The sequence below is a fragment of the Carassius auratus genome, unplaced genomic scaffold (genome assembly GCF_003368295.1).
Source record: "Carassius auratus strain Wakin unplaced genomic scaffold, ASM336829v1 scaf_tig00216123, whole genome shotgun sequence".
Classification (NCBI taxonomy): Eukaryota; Metazoa; Chordata; class Actinopteri; order Cypriniformes; family Cyprinidae; genus Carassius; species Carassius auratus.
Genome location: NW_020528421.1, coordinates 47,311 through 73,182, shown reverse-complemented (window position 1 = coordinate 73,182; position 25,872 = coordinate 47,311). Strand labels below are relative to the sequence as shown.

The following is a 25,872-nucleotide window of genomic DNA, read 5'->3' as shown; positions in this document are numbered from 1 at the left end:
ATTAGTTTTTGTTATGCTGATGATGCTCAACTATATATCTCATCGAGACCAGATGAAACTTTGAAAATTATCTAAGCTAACAGAGTGTGTTAAAAATGTAAAAGATTGGATGACAAACAATTTTCTCCTATTAAATTCAGATAAGACAGAGATATTACTTATTGGACCAAAAAACAGTACACACAATCTTGTAGATTACAAATTGCAACTAGACGGATATACTGTTACTTTCTTTACTGTCAAAAATCTGGGTGTTATATTAGACAGCAACTTGTCTTTTGAAAACTATATTTCCCATATTACAAAAACAAATTTTTACATCTTCGAAACACTACCAAGCTACAAAACATGTCACCTGTTTCTGATGCAGAAAAGCTAGTTGCATTAGTTGCAAGCTACATGCATTTATGACCTCTAGACTGGACTATTGTGCACTGCTAGGGGGTTGTACTACATCTTCAATAAACAAGCTACAGGTAGTCCAAAATGCAGCGGCTAGTAAAAAATCCTAGTTTACCACATCGCGTGGTAAACTAGGATTTAAACAAGCTCCAGTCTGGATCAGGAACACCTGAGAAGAGATAATGCTGATCCTCAGAGGACCTCAGATGATGCTAACCTTGAAACATCATACAGAACTACGAAATTTTGCCAAACGCTTGATTGCATCATTATAATTGCTGTTAATAGTGTTTGTTGTCTGTTTGATTACATCTTTAACGTTTGATTTTTTTTCCCCCCGTACATTTGTGCCATATGTACATAAACTGAGTCACCACTGATAAGCTACTACTACATATTATAGAAACATTTTCTGTAAAGTTGCTTTGCAATGATTTGTATCGTAAAAATTGCTATACAAATAACATTTTATTGAATTGAGTTGTGACCATTTGAAAACTGGTTTTTTACATATTTTTCCCTGTATGCAATTTACTGTTGGGAAACACTCTAGCGATTTGGCAAAATGTTTAATTAGCTGCATTAGCATAATAACTGGTTCTACTGCACATGAAAACATCAGAAAACAATGAAACTGAATTAATTAGCTTCATGAATATTCCGCCTGTCATGTCCGGTTGGATGAGATTATATTGATTCAGAGCTGGTACACTGATCTTAGAATGACTGCTACTTTACAAAGGACGACATGCTTGATTTGTTTAGTGAACTGAATATACATAAAAATAATCACTATTAGGATGCCAAATTGCAGCTCTACTGTAGAGATGAGATTTGGATAGAAATTAAAATCACACAACCTTGTATTTGTCTTAAAACAATAGGCCATTTGCGTATAAAATCAACTACACCCATGTAAATGCTGAAATTACATCACATCCCCATGTAAATATAGTTACTGGCTGTGAATATACACATACACAGCTACAATACATAGTCTGAAGTGTTTGATTATCTTTATTGCCGTAATATTTACTCTTAAACTACTGTGTTATTGCTTTCATTACTTGCTTTCTAAACTTCTTATACCACCCTGAGAGTATCCATTTTTCGCTTGACTTTCCTACATTGCTGACTGTAATGACAAGCAGGATCACACACTAATATAAGTATGATTACAATCTCGTAATATAATTTGTATTCATGCAACCTTATCCACCATAAGACATATGTAATCGACCATCTGATTTGAACTAATCAAAGATGTGCTTTGTGTTTTGTGTTAAATCTATTATGACAGATAAAGTTTTCAGTATTCTCTGCTAATAGAATGTTACTCTTTGGCTATTGTTCCCATCAGTGCCAAAATAACAAAAGACTGGTAACACTCAGCTGTAATTAGATTAACTGAATGCTTGCTTAAATCACAGGAGACCTACATTTCTTCTGATCTCTTATTACAGAGAAACATTTTTGCTTCACTTAGAGTAACTGTGTCTGTGTTTACAGTGCTGGGGAAACTGACAGTGTGATTTTACTTTCAAATGAAAGATTTTTTTTTTCTGCTCCCCTATCATCATTTAAAGATCTTGACTCTAAATCTTGGTTTATCTTTACCATACACCAGACGTTGCCGAATTGAAAGCATAGTGATTGGCTTGAATGTCATGTTTGATTCTTTGTAGGCTATCTCTTGTATAGTTATGCACATGTATACTTAAAAACAGCATTGATTATTGACACTCTGAGATATACATACATATATATATATATATATATATATGATAAGCTACTACTAAATATTATAGAAACATACAAAGGTGCTGTAGACATAAAATTTTCACCTGATGTCGGTAACAATCCAATTAATCCATATATACAAAGAAAGCAAAACAAATAAATTCAGAAATTAAGTTCTGTGTAATAAAGTGGAATGACACAGGGAAAAAGTATTGAACACATGAACAAAAGGGAGCTGCAAAAAGGTATGGAAAGCCAAGAAACCATCTGAAATCTCTCAGTAATTAGAAAGCAGTCCTGCCCCTTGTCAGTGGAAATTAACATTAGTTGGTTCGGTCCCAGCTGACAGCCTATAAAAAGGTGTCTTATGACCAACGTGTCACACAAGAAGCATTTCATGATGACCTTCACAGCCTTACTGTTGCAAAACATACTGATGGCATTGGTTATTAAAGGATTTCTATACTTCTGAATGTTCCAGTGAGCACTGTTGGGGCCATAATCCAGAAGTGGAATGAACATCATTTCACCATAAACCGGCTATGACCAGGTGCTCCTCATAAGATTTCTGACAGAGAAGTGTAAAGAATTATCAGAAGAAGTTTTCTAAGAGCCAAGAACCACTCGTGGAGAGCTTCAGAAAGACCTGGAATAAGCATGTACAATTGTTTCAAAGAAAATTATAAGTACGATAAGTAATGCACTCAACCACCGTGGCCTGTATGCCCGCTCACCACTCAAGACTCTATTATTGAAGAAAAAGCATGTTGAAGCTTGTTGAGAGTTGTGGACACACTCATTTGGTTTCAGAGAAAGCAAATAAAGCTGCAAGAATGGCCCAGCCAATCACCTGACTTGAAACCAATATAAACTCAATGGAAAGATCTAAAGATTAGAGTTCATAGAAGAGGCCAATGGAATCTTCAAGATTTGAAGACTGTTGGAATGGAAGAATGGGCCAGAATCACACCTAAGCAAATATCTTGAGCTTGTGTGAACCATGGACCTTATGTTAGGGGATTTAACCATACTCCCATTAAAAAAACATTGACTCTGGGACAATGGGACAATGGCCCGGAAGTGCTAAAATGCTAACTTGCTTCCGGGTTTTTGCCTAAAAAGTGACATCATGGTTCCACCACTCTATAGGTGTCATCATCAGACAATTCACACCTATTTATTAAATCCATGTCACACAGTGTGACATGCAGTGATCTTATAGGATTGCTAAAATCGTGCAATGTGTTTTGAAATTTAAAGTTATTTGTTATCAAAAATAAACTAAAAACAGTAATATTGTGAAATATTACATTTTAAAATAACGGCTTCCTATTTTAATATACTTTATAATGCAGTTTATTTATGTGATGGCAGAGCTCAATTGTCATCAGCCATTGCTACAATCCTTAGTGTCACATGATCCTTCAGAAATCATATATTTATTTTTATATGTATAAGATATATCACTTTAATACATACATTTGTGTGTGTGTGTAAGATTCAAATTAATTAGATTAAATGCTGAGGAAATGTATTGTCTGTTTCATGCTTTGTATTTCTATGATCTACAACACATGTATCCTCACATTTATCACCAATTGAATTGCATAGTCTTAGCTTGTGTGTAGTGATGTAGAGGTGCTTCGCTTAGCTCAGTTGGGCCTAGTTACAGTACATGGTGAATTTGTAAAACCAAAGAGACTGAACTAATCTGGTTTAGTAAGATTCTCATTTGGGGATGAAGAATGATACAATGAGAGTTTAGGGACCATGAAGGACAAATATAATAGATCAGAAGTACTATTGTTTTTTGTTGCTGTAGATTTATTTCATACTTAATATAATCCATTGGGTGTTCATCCCATGTGTCTAACTCTCAGCAGTGTGAATTTGCGCCTCAGGACCAACTGATAGTTTTAAGCAAATGCAACCTTTTCATATCTAACATGGAATTAGTGTTAATTCTCTAATGCTTGTCCTTGTTTGTTTTAAAGACATAAACTAATGGCCACCTTGTCAGTGCCTTTATCCAAATGGGATGCACGCTAGGCGTCAGCCTGTCTGTTCTAATTCCCCGCCCTGCTTCCTATTAGCCTGCAGACGGGGTGCTGCGTGCAAATTACTCATCGGAAATGATTAATTCTGCACAAGATTAATAGCTCTGGCTCTATTTCACCCAAAGCAAATTTAGCAACCAGGGAGGAGATTGGCTTTATTGCTAAACGAGGCTATTTTCTTTCTACTCTTGTTTCTTAGCGACAGGTTAAGAGAAATAACGCAAATTGGCTAAAGTAAAGGAAAGGTTTTGGCTGCTTCGGCATGACCGTTTGTCATAAACCCTGCATTTTGCTGCTTGAATTTATTCCCACACTCAGATGCCAGTCATGCATGATCGTTTGATACAAGTGCTTTATAACTACCGTAGTGTTTGTGAGGCAATTTCAATGGAAGTAAATGATGCAAATTTAATCTACGTTAAAAATCTGAAGCTTAAAATAAAAAAGTTATATTTTTCTGTTAATCATGCATGTTATTTTTTTTTTTTTACTAAAATCATATTAAACATTTTGTGGTGTAACAGACTTGAAAGACTGAATAATTTAACATTTATAAACCTAGAATATTTAATATAATATAAGCATTTCACAACTCTGAAATGTACAGCTTTGGATAAAACTAACTGCTAAATGCTTAAAAAAAAAAAACATGTAAATTGTCATGCGATTGTTGACCTTGCACTTTTGACTTTTTCCTGAAGGCCTGCTCTTGCCCCTACCTTTGTAGACAACCAGATTCATCCTTCCTCTGTCCCCGTCCTTCATGGCAAACACCATATTGATCCCTGCCACCATGTAATAGCTCTAATTGAAGGCCGTCACGCCTTTAGTTGCTGTCATGGATGCTGGGATGATCTGTGGTTCAGTATTGATGAAACGGAGCACCCTTACACCGTAGCACTGTGTTCAAACCATGACCTCCGGATGGTCACAGACGTCTGGCCATGTGATTTGGAAGGGTGGCTTTTACAGCAGTTAGTTACAGCAGTTTGCTCCGTGCTGTTTTTTTTCTTTCTTTCTTTTTTCGGTGTGTATGATGGGGTCAGAGCTTGTCTTTTCAGCACTGTCAGGAAGACTGATCTTTGCCACGCTACTCTGGGAGATTGGGTTCTCTTGATGTTGCCTAGTTGTTGTTTAGAAAGCTCCCAGGGGATATAAGAACTTGGTCCCTGCACACCAATTCAGGCTTTCTGTGTGTGTGACTCTAAAACCTCCACTCCTCAAAACTTCATAAAGGTTTCTTACATTGAACCTGGTTAGCTTTGTGTTATTTGATGCACTGTGGCATTATAATTGAGGTCTGCTGCATTATAATTAGGGCTGTCAAATAAGTAAAATGTTTAATTCTCATAATTGTTTTTGTAGTTAACATGTTAACACATTCACTTCCTCTTTAAAGGGATAATTCATTTGCTGACCCTCATGTCACTCCAAACTGTTTTTACTGCAGAATACAAAGGGGATAATTTAATGAATATTCAGTTAGTTGAATTCAGTACAATGGCAATACATTGCATTTTGCTTGAAAAATTCGCAGTATTTGGTTAGCATTGCACCGCATATATTTATAATGACACACCTTTGAGCGTTTTAGTGAATTTAGAAAGAAATGAAGAGGAGTATGTGATGACAGAATATTTAATTTTGGGTTGCGTTTATGGATATAAAATTAGGCTGAAGTGCTATGATGCCCTTCTCCTTAATGTTTGTACCACAGACAGTGTGTAAGTATTTCATTTGTCTTAATGGCATTAAAACATTTAATATTGAAGGTCCTAATTACAATACAAGAAAGTCAATTGTGAGGAAAATGCAACAAGTAACTTCCACAATATCCATATCACCACTTAAAGGGGTCATGAACTTGGACATATAAGAGGTAACTGTACTATAAAAATGTAACTTTCTTGTTAGTCTAAAAAAAGCTTATATTAAAAACCAATTTGCCAAAACAACAGGTTGTGGAATGTGCCACTTTATGACGCAATAGTGCGACTAAACACCACCTCCGCAGAAGATGATCAACGCCTGCTTCTACATCACTGCCTGTTTAGCCCCACCCACTGATTCATGCATGCACTGTAAATAATGGAGGCGAACATTGAAGTGCCAGACCAGTAAGAACTTGGTCCTTTGTTCACCTTATTTTTTGTTTACAAACAAGAAACGAAAAGATTTTTAGATGCACCACACAACTGTGAGCAACTGTTTTAATTAAGAGTTCACTATTGCTTTTTCTGTTATTACAGCTTGATATGTACTGAGTATAGATACATTTATGCATCCATCTATGAAGGATGTTGTCTGTTAGCCAATCATAGAGTCTACAATCCATTGTGCCTATTCGAACAAGAGCGTTCAGATGAGGACGGTATAGTACAATACAATAAAAAAGAGGCACTAGACTCCTTTAAAAATATTAACCATCTTCTTAGACACCTTAAAGATATAGTTAACGCAAACATTTATATTATGTCTTTTAGTCACACTCATTGCCATTTTAAACCTGTTGTACCTTCTTTCTTTTGTCCATCCATCCATCCAGAAGAAAGTTTGACAGGTTTAGAGCAACGTGAAGGTGAATAAATGATAGTTATATTCAACTTATGCTATTATGCACATTATCTAAGTGACTTACAATGCTTTCAAGATATTGATTTGATCAGTTCATACATATGCATGAACACACAACCTTGGCATTGTGGCCTTAACTGTTGGGTGGACTATTTTTTTTAAAGACAGGTGAATCCACATGTGTTTTTTTTAAACCTACAAGTTCTGAGACTGTTTAAAACATGACAGAACTGCTGCTAAATACTTGAATTTGTGTATGCACAAAGATCTTACTGTCACACCTGCCCTTTTCAAAATGCCACCCAAACATGTCAGATGAAAGGTCAGTGATTTCAGAATAGCATCGAAGACATGGCAAACATTTGACTCTCATGTTAGCGTTATTATATACAGGCATGAGTCATGTCCATCTTGAAGTGCTAATCTGTTTATTTCATGTTTTAATATGTGTGATACACAGGCATACTTAAAGTAGCCATGAGCCTTTCTGAAATGGAGTCTGATCTCATTTACTAAGAGGATGCTGGAGATGGTCCCCCCAGTGCCCTGCCTCCCCTCCCTCGGTGTGTAGTTCAAACAGATAGCATGTCCCTGCAGCTCAGACACAGCAGGTCAAGTGCACACCACAAACAGACCATCTTCACTCTTCACTCTTTGAGCAGATGTGGATGGTTGTGCATTTAGCCTCTCTGCCAATAGCACACTGGTTTTTGTCTCAGCATTTTTATTTAAAAGTATTGTCATAATGCACCTCACCATAATTTGTATTTTATGCTAATAGTTTATTTATACATAATAGCCTATCTTCTCTCTGTGAAATAACACTGTTTGCACAGTGATATGTTGTTAGCATAATGATATTGTGTGGGTATGCTGTCGTGTCGTATTATAAATATACGACATGAGGATTGTGCATGATTTACTGTTTTTATTTATAAATCTTTACTTTTATTTTTTTTACATTAGAGTTACCCTAAATGCTCCGCGGGGGCAACATGGACCTTTTTTATTATTAATTAATTGATTTATCAATTTGAGAAAAGGACCAAATTTGTATAAAAGCTTGATTTTGGGAGAATGTGTATTTTAAAATGAGATATTTGTCTGTGATAAATTTGTTAAGAATTCTGCGTCTTCTTTTCCATGCTTACAGAGGAGGGCGCCGTTACTCTGTAGGATCAGAAGGAACCGGTTTTCCTCTCATTTCACTGTCTTCTTTGCATTTCGGTTGAGCTGTACACCATCAAGGCTGTGAGGCTGGACTGTGAACCTGTAGGATAAATGTTCATCTTACATGCCTTAGTCATTAGAATGGATGTTTCTCTTAATTTCGGTGTGTTTCTTTTTCTTTTCTTTTTCCCCTCTCATGCAGCTCTCCCATACACCTGCACCCTCCCAAAAAAACACACACACACTCTTTAGAAAAGAAAAAAAAGAAGAAAGGTACAAAAGCTCTCATTAGGGTGATGCACTTTTAAGAGGTGCACTTTTGTACCTTATTTGCACCTAAAGGGTGATTGCATATTTTTTTATTTCCTGATTCCTTGGCATCATGCTGTTTGAACAGCTGAAAAGCTGTTTTATAATTTTTGAACAATGCGGTAAGAAAATTAAACTGAACATAAGACATATTCTGTGGAAAAGTCTTATTTTCTTACACAACTTCGCTTCCCAAGTAGATTTATCTTGCTTTAAGAATGACAAACAATTATTTAATAAAATGTAATTTTTTTGCAGTGTATTACTTCCTAGCTGATCCCTGATCCATCGATTTTTCTTCTTTTCACGCTCTTTTGGGCCTCATTGCATTCAACACCTAAAATCAGTATAATTGATGTAGGAAAGCTGTATTTTTGCAAACTCATTCTACAGGAGCAGACTGTAAAAGAAGCAGTGTAACAGCAGTTCTCTAGGGAATGCGGTACGGTTACTGGTCTGATTAACAGTGAACTTGCAGCTGGAGGATGTTTCTTAAGGATGCAGACAGCTGTTCAACCTTCCCCTGAGAGGAGAAGTGATTGGATTCGGCCTCACTGAGGAAAAAAACCTTGCATGATTGAACCGAATATTACATTTATTTAAAGTTTGATAAAGTCTTATTAATCTTTAATGCCTTTACATCATCTATTCAGTGATAATTAGCCCCCTTTCTCAAGCTGAAGGCGCACTGACTCACGTACATTAGCTCTGTGCTGCTTCTGCTGAATGAAGGCTGTTTGATTGACATGTTCCTCGACTGCTTTGTTTCTGCTGTCAGCTTGGGAAGAAGTGAACATGTGTACAGATGCTGTCTGTCAAAAAGCATGTATTTTGAGGTTAAATAAGCTGATCAACCAAAAAAAAAATCAAAATCAAAATCCTTATAACATTTACTCAAGCCTCCTTTTATTTCAAACCTTTCTTAGAACACAAGGAGATGTTCTGCTTACTGCTTTCCACGTAATTACAATTAATTGGCTCTGGACTTGTCAAGTTTGAAAGAAATGACAGAAGGATATAAAAGTGTCCAAGTCTTCTAAATCTTGAAATGGTTGAAAACTGCTTTTAGAAGTTAAAATAAGCGAATAATGACTTGAAAGGGTTTGGAATATAAGGACGATTTAATGATGCAATTAAAACAAAAAAATTGCATCAACATTTCATCTTTAACATCTGGTTCTGAGAAGATTTTTGAACCCATATAATACTGTTTAATATTTGTATTATGCAAGTATGTGTTTTTAAAATTTTAAAAGTGGTATTCTATAAAATGGTCACATGCCTTAACATTCCATAACATCATCAGTGCAGTCTGGAAGAAAAGAACTCGTAAGTGAAGGTGTGAACAAAAACATGAAGTGGTACTTCTGTTGTTCTGTTACTTCAGCTCTCCACACCTTTTTCCCCTCTTTTCCTGTCTTTTCTCTCAGCAGTATGTTCTGGTTGTGTCTGTGCCTCTCAGCAGGCTCTCCATCCATCCCCCTCTTGTCTCCTTATACATTCCTGTAGTGATAAGTCACTCCTGGCTCTTATTTCCCTCTGCTACCCCTGCAGAAAACACACTCCAGACAAACACACATGGACATGGTTATGTGTACCAGAGGCCGTGTAATTCGACCAGCTTCTTTTTGATTTCAACCTCCCTCCGCTTCCCTTGGATCAAACATGCGTCGTTTGAGTCGTTGTTGGTTCAATCAAGGTTCAGTACAAGTCTGTTTGGTTTGAGGTCCTCACCCCGGGAGAAATGTCCTCAAGGTATTATTTGCAGGCATTTGTACCTCTGAAAGAAGAGATCACGGGTATGCAAGACCACCTACAGGTACTCCCACAATTCAATACTTAAAAAAAAAAAAGACCTCCATTCTGTGTGGGCACAAAGAACAGTTATTCTGAATGGAGAGTGTGTTTTGATAAAGCAAGCTTGTGTCTCGCTTAAAGGAAAAGATTTTAAGCCTGTAAAATCAAACTCACAGTCACTGATTATGGGAAAGTGAACGTCATTTTGGACTTCATGTGGTTTCACTTTGGGTCTGTGCTTTGAATGCTGAGATGTGTTCGCATATTACTCGTGGCACATTATTTATTGTCTGTTTGGCAGAGCTGGTAGACTGTGTTGGACCAGCTACTGTACCTACTGATGGAAACGATGTCAGAGAAGATTATATTAATAAATATTATTAATATAATAATTATTAATTTGACCTTTTATACCAAGGCAAGGTTAGTGGATTAAATTCAGGTTTATTTGTATAGCGCTTTTTTTACGATACAAATCACTGCAAAGCAACTTCACAAAAAATTATGTTTCTACAATATTTAGTAGTACGTAGCTTATCAGTGGTGACTGTCAGTTTGTTCGCATATGACAGGATTTTTCTGAAAAATTCATACAAGACGTAGTCAGCCAGATGATGAACATTATTAACAGCAATTATTATATGATGCTGTCACACTTGTAGCAATATGTGTTAGGTCTGTTTATTGTTTCAGGGTTAGCATCATCTGAGACAGAGTTTTGTGAACTTAGGGAGCGTGATGGATTGTAACGTGGTATAAGGCTAGTTAGGTACAGTACGCCGGAGCTAAACCATTTAGGGCCTAATTAGTCGATGTTGTCAATGTCATGTGGTGCAGCTTAAAGGATTAGTTCATTTCCCGAATGAAAATGTCCTGATAATTTACTTACCCTAATGCCATCCAAGATGTCCACGTCTCATCTTTCTTCAGTTGAAAAGAAATAAAGGTGTTAATTTTTTGAGAATGATTGTTTTGCTAGATAATACACTTATTCCTCAGCTGGGTCCGTGTAGAGCCCTATGGAGCATTGAAACTGCAGTTTGAACCTTCAACCCATTGGCTCCCATTAAAGTCCACTACTGAGGAAAATCCAGGAAGGTTTTCTTCCAAAACCTTAATTTCTTTTGGACTGAAGAAAGAAAGACATCTTGGATGACATAGGGAGAATAAATTATAAGGACCATTTTTTTTCTGGAAGTGAACAAATCTTTTAATGCATTTCATTTATATTACATTTACCTTAATTTTGGGCTCAGAAACTTTTAGTTGTATTCAATTAATCAAATATACAGTAAAGATTTGTATGTTGTTACAAAAAATACTTTTCCAAATAATGCTTTACTTTTCATTAAACTCTCTCTTTAATTAAGGAATCCTGAAGAAAAACAAACATGTAGTATGGTTTCTATGAAAATATTAAGCAGCACAACTATTTTCAACATAAATAAAAATAAGAAATGCTTTTTGAGCCCCAGAACAACATATTAGAATAATTTCAGAAGGACTGGACGAGTAATGACTGCTGAAAATTCAGCTACGCCATCAAGGAATGAATTACTTGTTTGTTTTTAAATAATTTTAATATTTCACATTATTACTATTTATTTTTGATTAAATAAATGCAGCATTGGTGAGTGTAAGAGACTTCTTTCAAAAACAATTTTTTTTTTTTTTAATTATAGTGTATTTTTAAAAAAAATAAACAATTTTTTGCTTGGTTAAACCCTCATAACATTAAATTTAACACATTTTTTTCAGTTGTATAAAAAATAAAAAAAAAGTGAAACCACAGGACTGCAGAGCGTAAATTTTTGATAACCGAAAAACCTTTTTAATAAGTTTTAACCTAGATTTCTGAGGATTTATTTTGTCATCATCTGTGATCATGCAGCTCAAAGTGGTCAAGGTGTTTTTTGGGACATGCTGGTTGGTTGACCAGCCAATAACCAGCAGCATCTTTGTTCTGCAGATTCCAGCTTAAGCTGGGTTTTTTCCAGCAAGGAGAGGTGGCTGGTCCCCTTGGGCCTTGTGCAACCACAACTCGCCCTTGATTGTCCTTGACCCTAATTCAGATCTGTGGCTTTTATGACTCTGAATTATATTTGGGACACTGTTTACTCTGACTTCCGATCATGTCTGCCATTAATTTGGGGGTATTGCTACTGAGGACCTAGAACTGTCACATTCTATCCATTTCCTTGAATTGATTGAACTGGTTAAAAAAAGCCTAGAGGTGAAAAAGAGTCTCTCCTGAGTACAGCTCATTTCAACGAAAACCAATGAGTTGTTCTCTATAATTATTTCCCTTCGTCCCATTAACCAGTGTGTGGTAAAGGTGATGGTATAAATGTAGGCTAAAACACATTTGTTTTGATCAACACGACCTCAGATAACAAAACGTGCCAGCGGGTGAATCACTAGTGCTGCGGCTCGACAGCAACAGCTGTGTTGATTTATTATTTTATTTCGAGCCTCACATGTTGTAATTTCCACAACAGTATAATTGGTTTTGTGTGCTCTTGATATGAATTGACAGTCTGCTCTGAATGAGTGGTGTTTAGCGTCTTTAAGTGGATTCTCTCTAGGTGCTAAAGTGCTGGTGACTGACTCATATTTTTCGCTTCAAGCGGCCGGTGCTGTGCAGTTTGCCTGAGCGCACTTCTGAGAACTTGTCAATCATGTTTTCTCTTCTCTATTTAAATCATAATGGTGACGAGGGCCCTTTGGGTTTTGTTGAAAACTATGCGGTGCACTTGCACAAAATGTGACTAGTTACTTGCTTTAAACCATTTGCTGAAGTGCATAAGTGCTCTTGCTCTTTCTCTTTCATTCGTGCTGAAGTGGGCTGCCAGTATTTCATCTACTGTACAGTGTAATCCTCTACAATTTTAACATTGTGCTTTGGCAGTCTTTTGAGCCCAACTATTAGATGTTCTTCTTAGTAACCAGTGGGGCTCCATTATAAAATATTCCTTCACTTTCCTCTCACTGTTGGGTTGCCACACGACTGAATTCTGCTTTACCAGTCAGCCCAAGGGGATTGTGGGGGATTATGTTTGGTCTCTCTCCCCTGGAGAGGGCCTGAGGCTGATGTTTCAGCTTGTTTAGTTGAATCTCTGTGAAAGAGAAGAGAAAATGGTGGTTTGTAAGCACTTTATTCACTCACTAATGCGTCTGTGTGTGTGGTGGTAATGCTTGATAATGTTGATGGCAAGTAAATCTGTATTGGAGGGTAGATTTCAATACCCCACTACTGATGAAATGAAATTTTAAATGGAAATTAAAACTATAGTTTCTGTTGTATGACATTTATGAAGTTTCTGTTATGAAGGTTAACGTGAATTTAAAATCTTTTTTCTTTTCGAAACTTTGCGATCATCAGTATGTTTTATTTGTTATATATATATATATATATATATATATATATATATATATATATATATATATATATATATATATATATAATTTTTTTTTTTTCTTATGCTAACAGTGGCTGCCTTTACTTGATAAAAAACAGTAATATTGTGATATAATATTCAAATTTAAAGTTAAATAATTACTTTAAATGTAATGTTTTAAAATATAATTTAATTTTTAGAAGCCTTCAGAAAACATTCGAATATCTTTATTTGATGCTCAAGAAAGATTTTCTTTTCTAATATATATTTTTTTAATGTTGTTGACAGTGGTTGTGCTGAAACAATATTTTTTCAAAGTTTTCTACTATTATTATTTAACATAAGTAAAAGTATTTACTGTCACTTTTGATGAATTGAATCTGTCCTTTCTGAACAAAAATATAGAAATAAACATTCTGACCATAAACTTTTGAATGGTAGTGTACATATGTACAATATTCTGTAATGTATTATAATAATTCTGTAATTTATTATAAAAAAATTGTTTGGCTTCAGTACAGTGACAATATAAAGGCGAATTATTTAATTATGGAAACAAAATATTTTATTGTCATGATGTTTTTCCTCAGATTAAATGGATTTTTATTCATAAATATAATGTTTCCTATAAGGGGTCACTTATATTTAATTATAGAAGTTATAAACATCAACAAACCAACCGAGCGTTTTAATGCAGGTATACAAGATAATGAAGTATTTAAACACACCTTGCACTTACCTGCTCCCCACAGACATAGTTTATAATTTGCATCACTGCTCCTCTCGGCATTAATGATGCAAAAACAGTGGATTCACTTTACAGAGAGCAGATATGACAGAGGGCTTGGAGAGATATGCATCTATTAGAATAAGTGTTTTGCCCTCTGTTTGTATTACTTTTATAAATATTGCGGGTACACACTTTTGCAACCCAGTTGGCATCCATATTTTTTCCATCTCAGCCGGCTGGTCATGAGTGGCAGTGTGATGTTCCCATAGCAACCCTGCTGTTTGGTTAATGACTGTTCTGCTGTTAAATGGCTTGGGAAGACTGACGGCAGGCGAGATGAGAAAGCAGGAGAAGCAAAAAAATATGATGTAGTAGAGGAGAGCAAATATGCTGTTGCATCTTACAGATAACTTGATTATTTTGGTGGATTTGTTTACGAAATTCATTTTGCATGTAAATGCAGGATGCCTTCCAGACAAGACTTGACAAATACTTCCTCCTATACATCATATCTCGTTACAAAAAGTTCAAAGCTTTGAATCCAAAACATTTTTAAACTGAGGACCAGTGAACAGTCACACCATTATCTCTTGCCTCTCAAAGCACTTTGATTGACACTGATCTGACTCCACCCACTGAGCTGAGGGCTGCTGGGATAGAACAGATGGACTGAATCAGGTAATGTTGTAGGTGGATTCTGGCTTCAATGCAGAGAAAGGAACAGTGTAGGTATAATAGAAAACAGGCCTACACATACCTTCATCGCCCAATTTATCACATAGTCTTATGAAATTTAGTGCTGGTGTATTTCATATATTTTCATTTACCATTACCATATTAAAAAAAGGCCATTTCCGTTGTATTTTACTGTACTGACACATTTACCGTCTACTTGAGTCTGCCAATAAGATATTTCTAGTGTAGTTTGATCTATGAATAGACCGATTAAATGTCTCGGACACTGACCTCATATGTCTTGGAGGTATGATGGAAACATTTTGGATCGTGTTGTGGCTCATCCTTTGGTTTAATGCATGTAAATTTATTCCACATTTTGCCCTCCCTTCATTTCTTAATATCACAGAGCGGAAAACTAAGTGCATGTTTCAGGAATGAAGCTAGCCTCAGCGTTCTAGGTTAAAGAAAGCAGATTAAAGTTGAAGCAGGTAAATCCAAGCTGTGACCAAGCAGGAGCCAATGAGAGACTGAGTCTTGTGAATAGCGATGGACCCTGGGGGACGGAAGCGCTGAAGGGGAATCAGGAGGAGAAGCAAGAGATATCGAGCGGAGGAATGAGGCTTTAGATGGTTTCCAGGAACCCCTGAGCTCCCCAATCTCTGTCACACTCGCTGTTTTAGACACACATCCTCCAGGGGATGGACTTGGCTCGGTGTCTCTGATTAGCATTGTGTCTTTCACATAGCACCCAATTCTACATTCTCAGTGTGCTCGCCCTGGTAAGAAGTGGTGGTAATCTCTCAAATGAACAAAAATATTCACCAAAAGGCTTTTTTGATTTCTTTGACATTATCCTTTTGTTAAATGTTGATATTGATGTTTACTATATGACTGAATGTTTGGTTGATTTGACACTTTTTTGTCGATAACGGTTGTTTTTGTAGAATGAAATTAGATGCCATTTCAGTAAAGCGGACTGAAATTAATGAATAAGACAAGGAATATTTACAGGGGTGCACATAAGTGGGGCGCATACGTAAATAAGATAAATATGTTCAGATCGCTTGTTTGTGCAACAACACGGTTCATGGCTGTTAATGCACTGTTTTAGGTCGACTAACTGTAATATAGGATTTCCATTCGAACTGAATGCATAAATCTAGGCTGTACACTGCATCTGCGCCAAAACCGCCAGTGCCGGCAACCTGCCAAAATAAAAGCTTGCTAATTTTGGGTTTAAAAATTGTACAAATTTTTATATATATATATATATATATATATATATATATATATATATATATATATATATATATATATATATATATATATATATATATATATATATATATATATATATATATTAAGTGTGCTATAAAATAATTGTATTTTTTATACTTATATTTTATATTTAATACTCTCATTTTATTTAAAAATATAATAGTATTATCAAGTTTTATTTTATTTTAAAAACTAAATTAAGTGCAATATTATTATTACTGTTATTAATTATTATTTTTTTTATAATTATATTTAACGGGTCACACTATGTGCAGTGAACTTAAAAACGTATGTGCATCCCTGAATATTGACTGAATCTAAAGAAATATTCTGGGTTCAATCAGCAACATTTGAGGCATAATATTGATGACCAAGAAAATAATTCTAATTCTAAATAAATAAATATTCTTTTCTATAGAAAGCTATTACTACAAAAGAACTGGTAGGGAGTGATGGAAGAGAGAATCTCCCCAGTGCTGCATCAGTATGTTGTCTGTGTTCATCCCCGGGGACTGTGCAGGATCCTGTGGGGTCTGTGTGGCCCTGTACATGTTAATGGATGATGCTGCAGTTACTCACATCCCCTCTGGTCCTCCTCACACACTCCTCTCAGCAGAAGAGGCCAGTGATTGGTGGTCTGTGTGGTAGTAAATCAACCCTAGCTGTTCCATTAACTGGATTTGTGGGTGGTCTAATACCTATGAGTAATATCTTAAACAAAGCTTTTTAGCCTTGTAGCTCATTTTGGGAATGTGTGTGTTTGTATGTCTGGCTAGAGTGCCATGGGTAATGACTATATCTGAAGCAGTGAATGGTGTTTTCAATCAGAGCTTGTACTTTGAGCTCAGACTCGTATCCTAAAGCTGGTTTGCAAAAATAGGCTATTGGATAAAACACAGGTCATTGGGTTTGTACACAGGGCAGTGGCTGTAACAGGCACATTACTGCAAAACCTACATGTTATGTTGCCTAGCAGCTTTGCCCAAAAAGTTGCCCGGTGCATCATCACCTTAAGACACAGAGCTCCATGTTTTCTTCTCTAGCAATTCAGGTTTGCGATTCTCCCACCTGTTGCTTCAGATTATTGTGTGGTTTTAGTGATTTTAAGCATCTCTGCATTGTTACTTCCAGTTTCAGCATTACCAAATTCTTTTGTCTGGCAGACATATTACCTCATCTTGCATCAGCGCAGTTTGTGATAGCAAACTAGTCAGTCTGGAGTGAAAAGACTTCTTGCATGTGTGCACACCTGGAATACGCTCATACGCGCTGTAGATTGAGAAATGTAGAATACGTTTTCTGCTTTTTTTATTTCTTGCATGTAACTCAAAAGGAGATGTTTAGATAGATGTCCAAGCTGCTCCTTTGTCTACTAAATATATTTTTGGTTTCAAGTAAGCCAGTAAAGGCGGGTTACATGGTGCGATTTTTGTTGTCGTATGACCCTTTTTTTTCTATTGTATTTCTGGAAAAACAAGCAGAAATTCGGAAATAGCCTTCTCACACCTTCTCATAGCGTGTGATGTCCAAACAGTTTTGTTTTTTCTTCAGTTATATACAGTACATATTTTTTTATTAAGTTAATGCTAATTGCATTATTTGCAATGTAATGTCATCTTTTACCCAGATGGTGTTTTGTCTTTGTGTAATATTGTGTAGATATTGCCTACTTGTATTATTCTGGTACTTATCAGTACATTTTAGGGTAAAACATTTATTGTTATACAATTAAAAGATTGTCACTGTATTTTTTTATGGTGAATTTTTGGTCTACAGCTGCTGTTTAACTCTAAACTTAACTGATCGTTTTTACCGTAAGCAGACTATTAATGACAGTTTAATATAGATACCACCGGTTTTATTTCAAATGAATTGATTTTTCATAATTCTCATCTCATCATGCATGCACACAATTTTAGCTGAGTGACTGTGCTATTTTAACAGCCATCTCTCTTGTTTTCCAGCCCCCAGAGTGTGCCGCGCTTTAGCTGTGTCTCTCTGGTGGTTTGTTAGATAAGATGTAGGTGAGGGGCAAAGCTCTCCTGTGGGGTCTCTCGCTCTCAGCGGAGAGAGATTCTCTCACCAGCTGACACTTCAAGGGATTCGCAATCATCTCACCCACATCCCGAGAGAAACTCCTGTCTCTGTGAGACGTGGGGAAGAGAGAGTATCTCTGTCAGACAGACTGAGAGCGCTTTTAGTGTTTGGATTAGGGTGGATGGATTCATATAGTTATGAAAATGATGATAAAATACAGATTTATTTAGCTGTCAGGTTTGTCTTTGGCCTTCAGTTTCATTTATTTGATCTAACTGCTTATACAGTGACTATTTGAGCTCTACGTCACAGCTTTCCTATATGTAACAGTGTTATCATTATTTATATTATATACAAATGTAGTATTAAATAATATTCCGATTTTTTTTTCAGTTTTCAATATAGTTTTAGTAATTTGTATGGGCTTTTATAGTTTCTATTCATATTTTATTTCAGTTTAAATCATTTTAATACTTCAACTTAGTTGCCAAGTCAGCATTTATAATGTGTTTACTAATAAACACTTTATAATCTTTCCTATATATATATATATATATATATATATATAACAGTTAGTTTTTAGATTTAATAACACTAAACACAATGTTATAAAGTGGGGATACATATGGATCATATGCTTTTTCCAAAATTTCTTCTTCATCTCCAGCTGTTTCCGGGCTTTCCTTTCATCTTCTTTCTCTCGATTACTGCTGAGTTATGGGGCGATATGGTTTTAAATGAAAGAAAACTCCATTGTTTCAGTGTTTCCTTAATTGCCCCTCCACCAAATGTCATTCTGGAGAAATCTGGCATCAGCTGCAGGGCTCTTCAAAAAGAACTATTTGATTCTGTTGCCAGGGTCTTAAACCTCAAACAGTCTTGTTTACTGTTGAGAGGAATACCATCATTGCTTTTATTCACAGACTTAACAACTAAAAAAACAAAAAACAAAAACTACTGATGCACAAACAAGGCGAACAGCATGTAGAATTCACAGACTTGAGGGCCTTTTAACCTCATTTTTGCTATGGAAATTTAAACACATTAATCTATAATATTTGTCCCTACTTCTAAACCCGTCACATCCTCCCTAATCTCTCTCTTAATGCCTCTTTCTCTCTCTCCATGTCTCCAGAAGAACACTGCAGGAAGAGTAACCTTGTGGAAAATGACATTATGTGGAGTAAAGTGTCTAGAATTTCGGTGTGGATATGGTTGAGTGAGCTCTGTCTTAAGCATGTGTTTTATGCTAATATGGAGATTACCTCTGTAATTGCTCTTACAACACTCACTGCATATTACTGGAGTGATATGTTGAGGGTGGATTATGGTATGATGATACAGGTCAAGACAAATAAATTCACTGCTTTGTAACTCAGTGTTTAACACTTACGGATGTAAGCTGTATAGCTGTGCATATGTTGTGTAACCATAAATGCTATAGCGATGCATGAGATATGGCAGGGGTGACGAACTGTGGTCCTGGAGAGCCACAACCCAGCAGAGTTCAGTTCAAACCCTAATTAAAACTCACCTGCTTCCCAGTTACCCTGCAGACCTTGATTAGCTTGTTCAGGTGGATTTGATTATAAAACTCTGCAGGACCAACATTCGCCACCCCAGTTATTTGTATACTGTATATTGGGGGTGTTAAATGGTACGCAAAAATCACGGTTTGGTACGTACCTCGGTCTTAAAGTCACGGTTCGGTTCATTTTCGGTACAGTAAGGAAAAGAAATGCAAACATTAAACTGCAGGTTGTTTATTACTATAAACTTTTTTTTACAATTTGTTGACACTTAAAAAAAATACTTTTTAATAATATATATATAAAATAAAAAAAGAATAAGAATTAAAATACTGCTGCAAAGTTCTCCACTAAATAAAATACTCTCAGTCTCAAACCAATATCATATAGTAAAATATAATGAAAAATATAAATAAATAACCATGATTACAGTGCAGCATTACCAATCCCAGCTTGTAGGCCTGCTCATATTTAAAAAAATATATATATAACTTTTCCAAAGTGTAAAGTGCAGCATCAACACTTTCAGTTTTTAGACCTGCTCAGATTTCATTATTGCGTTGGACCGATCAGAATTAAGAGCAAAGGTCTGTTTAAATGCCGACGGGAGCTGAGTTTGAATTACAATAGATTTTTCCTAGTTGTAGTGATGTTCACACTCGCGTGATCCCTTTTGAAAACCTTGACACACTGGCATATTGCACCTGTCAAACATAGTCTATTTTGCCGCCAATACTGTTGACGGTGTCCTTTATCAGTAGGCTTTATATTTATGTTCAGACAAGATCCTGGTCTGTCGGCGGTCTCCTTCTATGTCACCTACAGTAGCAGCAGCGCACGATTCTGGTGTGTAAAGACACAGAAAACGTGAAGCAGCTGTCACGCAACTGACATGCAGCAGAAACGCCACGCTCACGCCACGCAGCCAGTGTGTCACCGGCCTTAGAATCAGCTGCAGGGCGGGATTTGCGCTGAACGTGGAGACTTACGCCACTTAATATGTTCGTTTGGAAACACGAAAATGTACCTATGTTCCGCACACAAAATATTGCATTCGGTACACACGTGCACCATACCGAAAGCCCTGTACCGAAAAGTTCCGGGACGAATACACGTACCGTTACACCCCTACTGTAGATAGATAGATAGATAGATAGATATAGATGAGGGAAATTTGAATGCTCTTTTCTTTTGTTTTTACATTGTAATACTTACTACTACATTATTAAATGTATTATTTAGCACAATGGTTCCCTGTTCCTGGAGGCACCCCAACACTGCACATTTTGCTTGTCTCCTTTCTGTGAAACACCAATTTCAGGTCTTGGGAGATTTAGTTCTCTGCAGAGCAAAAGCTGGCGTTTATCACCTTGTGGGTGTTTTCAAACTGCTGGGTGTTTCTAAATCATGCAATCTAAATGATCCCCCTTACCCAACCCCACCCCACCCCACCCCTAAACCTACCATCACTATGACGTCAGCCAATCATGTATCATGGTGTAAAAACACCCTGATCTGGTAACTCCCATTACTTTCCTGCAGAGACCTATACTTGGGAGTCTTGGAGTCTCTAATAATGAGCTGATGACCTGAATCAGGTGTGTTTGATTAAGGAGACATGCAAAACGTGCAGTGTTGGGGTGCCTCTAGGACCACTGATTTTGCCAATGTTAAAATATATATATATATATATATATATATTTTTTTTTTGTTTAACATTGTGATGCCTAAATTCACTTGTAGCATTTTGAAAGCATGAACCCCTAAAAAATAATACAAATATCAATCAAAATATAATTTCATCCTTAAAGTAAACGCACCTGATTCATGATACATTTATTCAGTATTCTTTGAACAGAAAGTTCATTTGAAATGAATGTCTTTAGTGTCACTTTTAATCAATTTAATGCATATTTGCAGCAAAAAATAAATAAACTTTTGATTGGTGGTTCTTTGATTAACAGGTGCATTAGTAAGTTGTCATTTAGCAGCATTACATTCAAGTTATTGCAGTTGAAAATTCGTCCAGAGAAACCTGAGGTTAACACTCTTTCCTAAACCACAAGATAAGTGTTTCTACTCTGAAAGTGAAAATGCTGTACAGCAAAACACAACACAACACAGACTCAGTCAGTTAGAACAAATTTTAAGGCAAGTAGGTAAGGCTATCTAGCCTGATGCTGCAGAAAAGTCTTAAAGTGTACATTCCTCCAGTCCTGATGGGTTAATCCTACCTTTTTGTCCAATTTCCCTTAACTAGAAGACAGTCATGTGGCATCCCTTCCTGTTTCCATCTCAGAACCCAGGAGCTGCTGTGATGGAGTGAGGGGAAGGGGGCCTTCTGCTGTGATTGAGGATGTGCAGCTGGCATCTTCGTCCTTGCCTGAGCAAAAATCCATCAGAGTATTAACCTTGTGAAATAAATCAGGAGATGCAGGCAGACAGGATGAATAGCACGGCCTGAATATAGGCTGTCATGTGAATAGCGCAATGAACAATGTCCGCGCTACCGAGGGGCCGTCTGAATGCTGTTGCTGCACTATTGTGTCACACACAATGGACAAAGCTACATCAGGGCTTCGTTGTGATTTCAGGTATTTTGACTGCTTTTTTTTTCTTTTATGTTATGGATCACCTTTAAAAGCCAGAGTGGCACAATGTAGGGAGGTTCATTCACGATTAGACATGCACGCCAATAGTGTTAGAGAGTGAAATCGGAGAAAGAAAGTGGAAGCGATTAGAGAGGGAGGGTTGGGAAGGGCGAGAACTTGATTGATCTGGATCCTTTTGACCTATTTCAGTAGTGGTTAATGGTGCTGCTTTAAACCAGAGAGTAAAAGAAAACACCTGTTCTTCTTTTAAAGGTGACATATAATGAAAACTGACTTTTCCAGATTTTAAGTGCTGTAATCAGGTCCCGGTTGAATCTACCAACCAAGGAAATGTGAATGTTTGTTAAGCCTTTTTCTGCATGCATCTGAGAAAATGAGTGCGTCAGATCTCACTCCCTTGGTGACGTGGCAGAGGGATCTCATTATACGTAGTATTACTTCAATCTTCATTTTGATTTTGCAAGCAAAAACGCTGTACCAGTTCTAATGCCATGGTGAAAGTTTGAGCAACACATGCTAACTGTTCTGTCTTTGGCTGCACTGACAAGCACAGAACACTGTTGAGAGTCCCAGACCCAGAGGAGACAAGAGAGCAGTGGATGTATTGACTAATTTACTCTATATTGCCACTGCCACACAGATCTAAAATCAACATGCAATTTATCTAAAATAAACATGCAACATGCAATTTATTTCCCAGCTGTTTACCTTCACAGACATAACCGACTGTTTTTGTAACTCGTGATTATAACGTAAACTTGTGAATGAGAACTTAGTTTAGTACTCACATGCTGTGATAGCCATTCCAGCTATTGCTGAAATGCACAGAGATATGATAGACACTTGTTCCCCTTAAATTTCACATAAAATGCAAACACCGTAAAGACTTCTTTATGAGTTAAAGGGATAGTTCATCGAAAAGATGCTTTGAAGAATTTGTTTAACCATATATATATATATATATATATATATATATACATATATATATATATATATATATATATATATACATACATATATATATATACATAAAATAATTAATACTGTAATAAAATTGTTATACTGTTACAGGACAGAACTGAATACTGTCCTTGGAGTTGAGCTGAATAGTGATCCGAAAGGCGATGGTGGAGATGGTGATGAAGACAAGGGAGACACACACACTCACGGTAGAGACAGGAGGGAACTTGGAGACGTTGGAGACAGGTAAGTACAATACTAGGAGTCCTTGAAGTCAGCACGTAAGAGAGTCCTTTGTGCAAACGAGATCGGGCATTGGTGAAGTGAGTGAGTGCCTTTTGAGTGTTGACTGATGTGCGTGTAGATGAGCGACAGGTGTTCGTGATCAGTATTCTGGTGAGCGAGTGCGCTGTGATTGGGTGGTGTTGGAGCCTGGCGTGTCTGTGACATATACACATACACCTTTAAATGTAACACTGTATATCCCGTTAAAATATATCCATCTATCCACCCATCTGGATTTGTGTAAATGCATAATATATAACAGAGCAGTGTGTAACTAATTCATAATATATTTACTTACAGTTGAAGCAATTAAGATCAGTTCCTTTTTGCCCACTTCTTCTCTTTTGCTTGCCATATTGTCCTCCTCTCTCATTGCCCATGTGTTGATTGCTCGGAAGTGGCAGACCCTTGGAAGCGGCACCACCTGTGGTCTCCAATAACACATCTTTCCTCCCCTCTGTCCTCATGTCTCTCCCCCCACCCTCCTCCATGCCTCCACCGTGAAGCTCTAAAAGGCCTTTGCAATCAAGGTTTTAATTAGTATGGGGAATAGAAGGCAGATGAGACCAGAAACAAGCTCAATCAGCAGCCCTGTGGGGTCTGTAATGGAGGTGGATGAGGAGACCCTGGGTGGTGATGGTTCAAGGCACATTTTTACAGCCTCTTGTTCCTGCTCATGAACAAGCCTAACTGACTGTTTCCTTCCCTCACCAGTGCGCTGGGTGCTGTTGGAGCAGTGTACGGCATATGACTTTTTGAGATGTTATATGCTGTTATGTCTTTTGGATCCAAGTCTCTATAAATATACAACAAAGAACATAAAAACAGTTTTGCATCACACAAAATGTAATTTTTGATGTGTATTACGGAACAGAATTATATATTTTACATAAAAGATTTTTATAGTCAACAAGAGAAAATGATACTCATAACACACAGCTGTTACAAAAGGTTCAGACGTTCACCAATGCTCCAGAAGGAGAAACGATGCATTGAAAACATGGAGTTGAAAAGTTGAAAATCTGATAAACTTAAGTTTTTTTGGCTTCTGGGGAAACAACATCTTTAGCTTCTGAAGAGCAGTAATAAATGAAAAAAATATGATATTTAGGTAAAACAAAGTGCACATATTATTAATTTGGGAAAATGATCTTTCATGTAGTGTGTCACACAGCTCTAACTGAAAGAAAACATCCTGCAAAGTTTTAAATCTGAAAGTGCACCGTGTATAAAGTGATTGTCTCTCAAAAGAAAGGTCCAATTGGACCATCACTGCAGATTGGCGTCATGCCAAGGAGAGGTTTGGAAAAATTAATAATCGAGCGATTCATTTGTGAGTCCTTGAGCAAGTAAGGTAAAAATAAATGCATATCTCAAGAAAATGAAAGACCTTGCATGCATTTATCTTGCTATTGGGGACACCCAAAACCAGATTATTTCCCATAATAGGGGCACTATAGTGCATCGTTCTTCCTTTCTGGAGCATCATTTGTCCTGAGTGTGAAAAGATCTCAAAATCATACAGTCAGTGTAGGAAATGGTTCAAATGTGCCAAAGATACTGGAAAACCAAATCATTTTTCAAACCTGAAGGAGTTTTCTGATGACAGCATGCAATTTAACTGTTCAGGACAAACAAGGGACTCTTACACTACTTTTAAAAAAAAAGCAAAAAACAGCTGTGGATCATCCAGGTAACAACAGAATTAAGAATAAAGCACTTGTACGCATGTAAATGCTGAATTAGTTCTTTGTGTAAGAGTTTAGGGTTATTTCCCCTCCGCCTTTTTGTTTTTCAAATCTGTAACCGTCAAAGCAATCTCATCTCTAATTTACTGGAACTCCACAGATTGTCTACACGCTTTCAACAGGTAAATTAGTTCTTTTTCTATAACTTTAAATTGTAACTGGCTACCTACCAATAATATCTTTTTCTCTTTTTAGTTTTTTAACATAACATGTAATCTGATTCCATATGAGTGTATGAGTATATGTGAACAAGCAAACAAACCAGTAAATTAAACAACAACATTGTGTGTACGTTTCTGGCCTGGAGCTTATTTTTTGTGTAATTCATCATCTTTGGATGGCATGGCACCCACTCAGGAGGTGTTGATTGAAGTTGGTACTTTCACTGTTGTAGAGGTTGGTCGGGTAAAGCCTTCACTGGGCTGTGACCGATAGCACCAGCAGAGGCTAATGCCCGCTGAATGCCAGTGCACTCTGTATGTAATGCAAATGGCCTGACATTTAACTGCTGTGGGCAGGGTGTAATTAAAGATGTGGCCTTTAACAGCGCCTGTCCTCCCCTACTGAT

The 25,872-nt window shown here is 36.7% G+C and overlaps 1 long non-coding RNA gene across 1 annotated transcript in view; it reads left to right on the top strand.

The window, feature by feature from the left end:
• LOC113097148 (uncharacterized) overlaps window positions 1–25,872 on the top strand; it is a 73,683-nt gene that overhangs the window by 9,901 nt on the left and 37,910 nt on the right. Inside the window, exon 4 of the long non-coding RNA XR_003288781.1 lies at window positions 23,383–23,517. This is a non-coding gene — a long non-coding RNA (uncharacterized LOC113097148). The remainder of the gene's footprint in view (window positions 1–23,382; window positions 23,518–25,872) is intronic.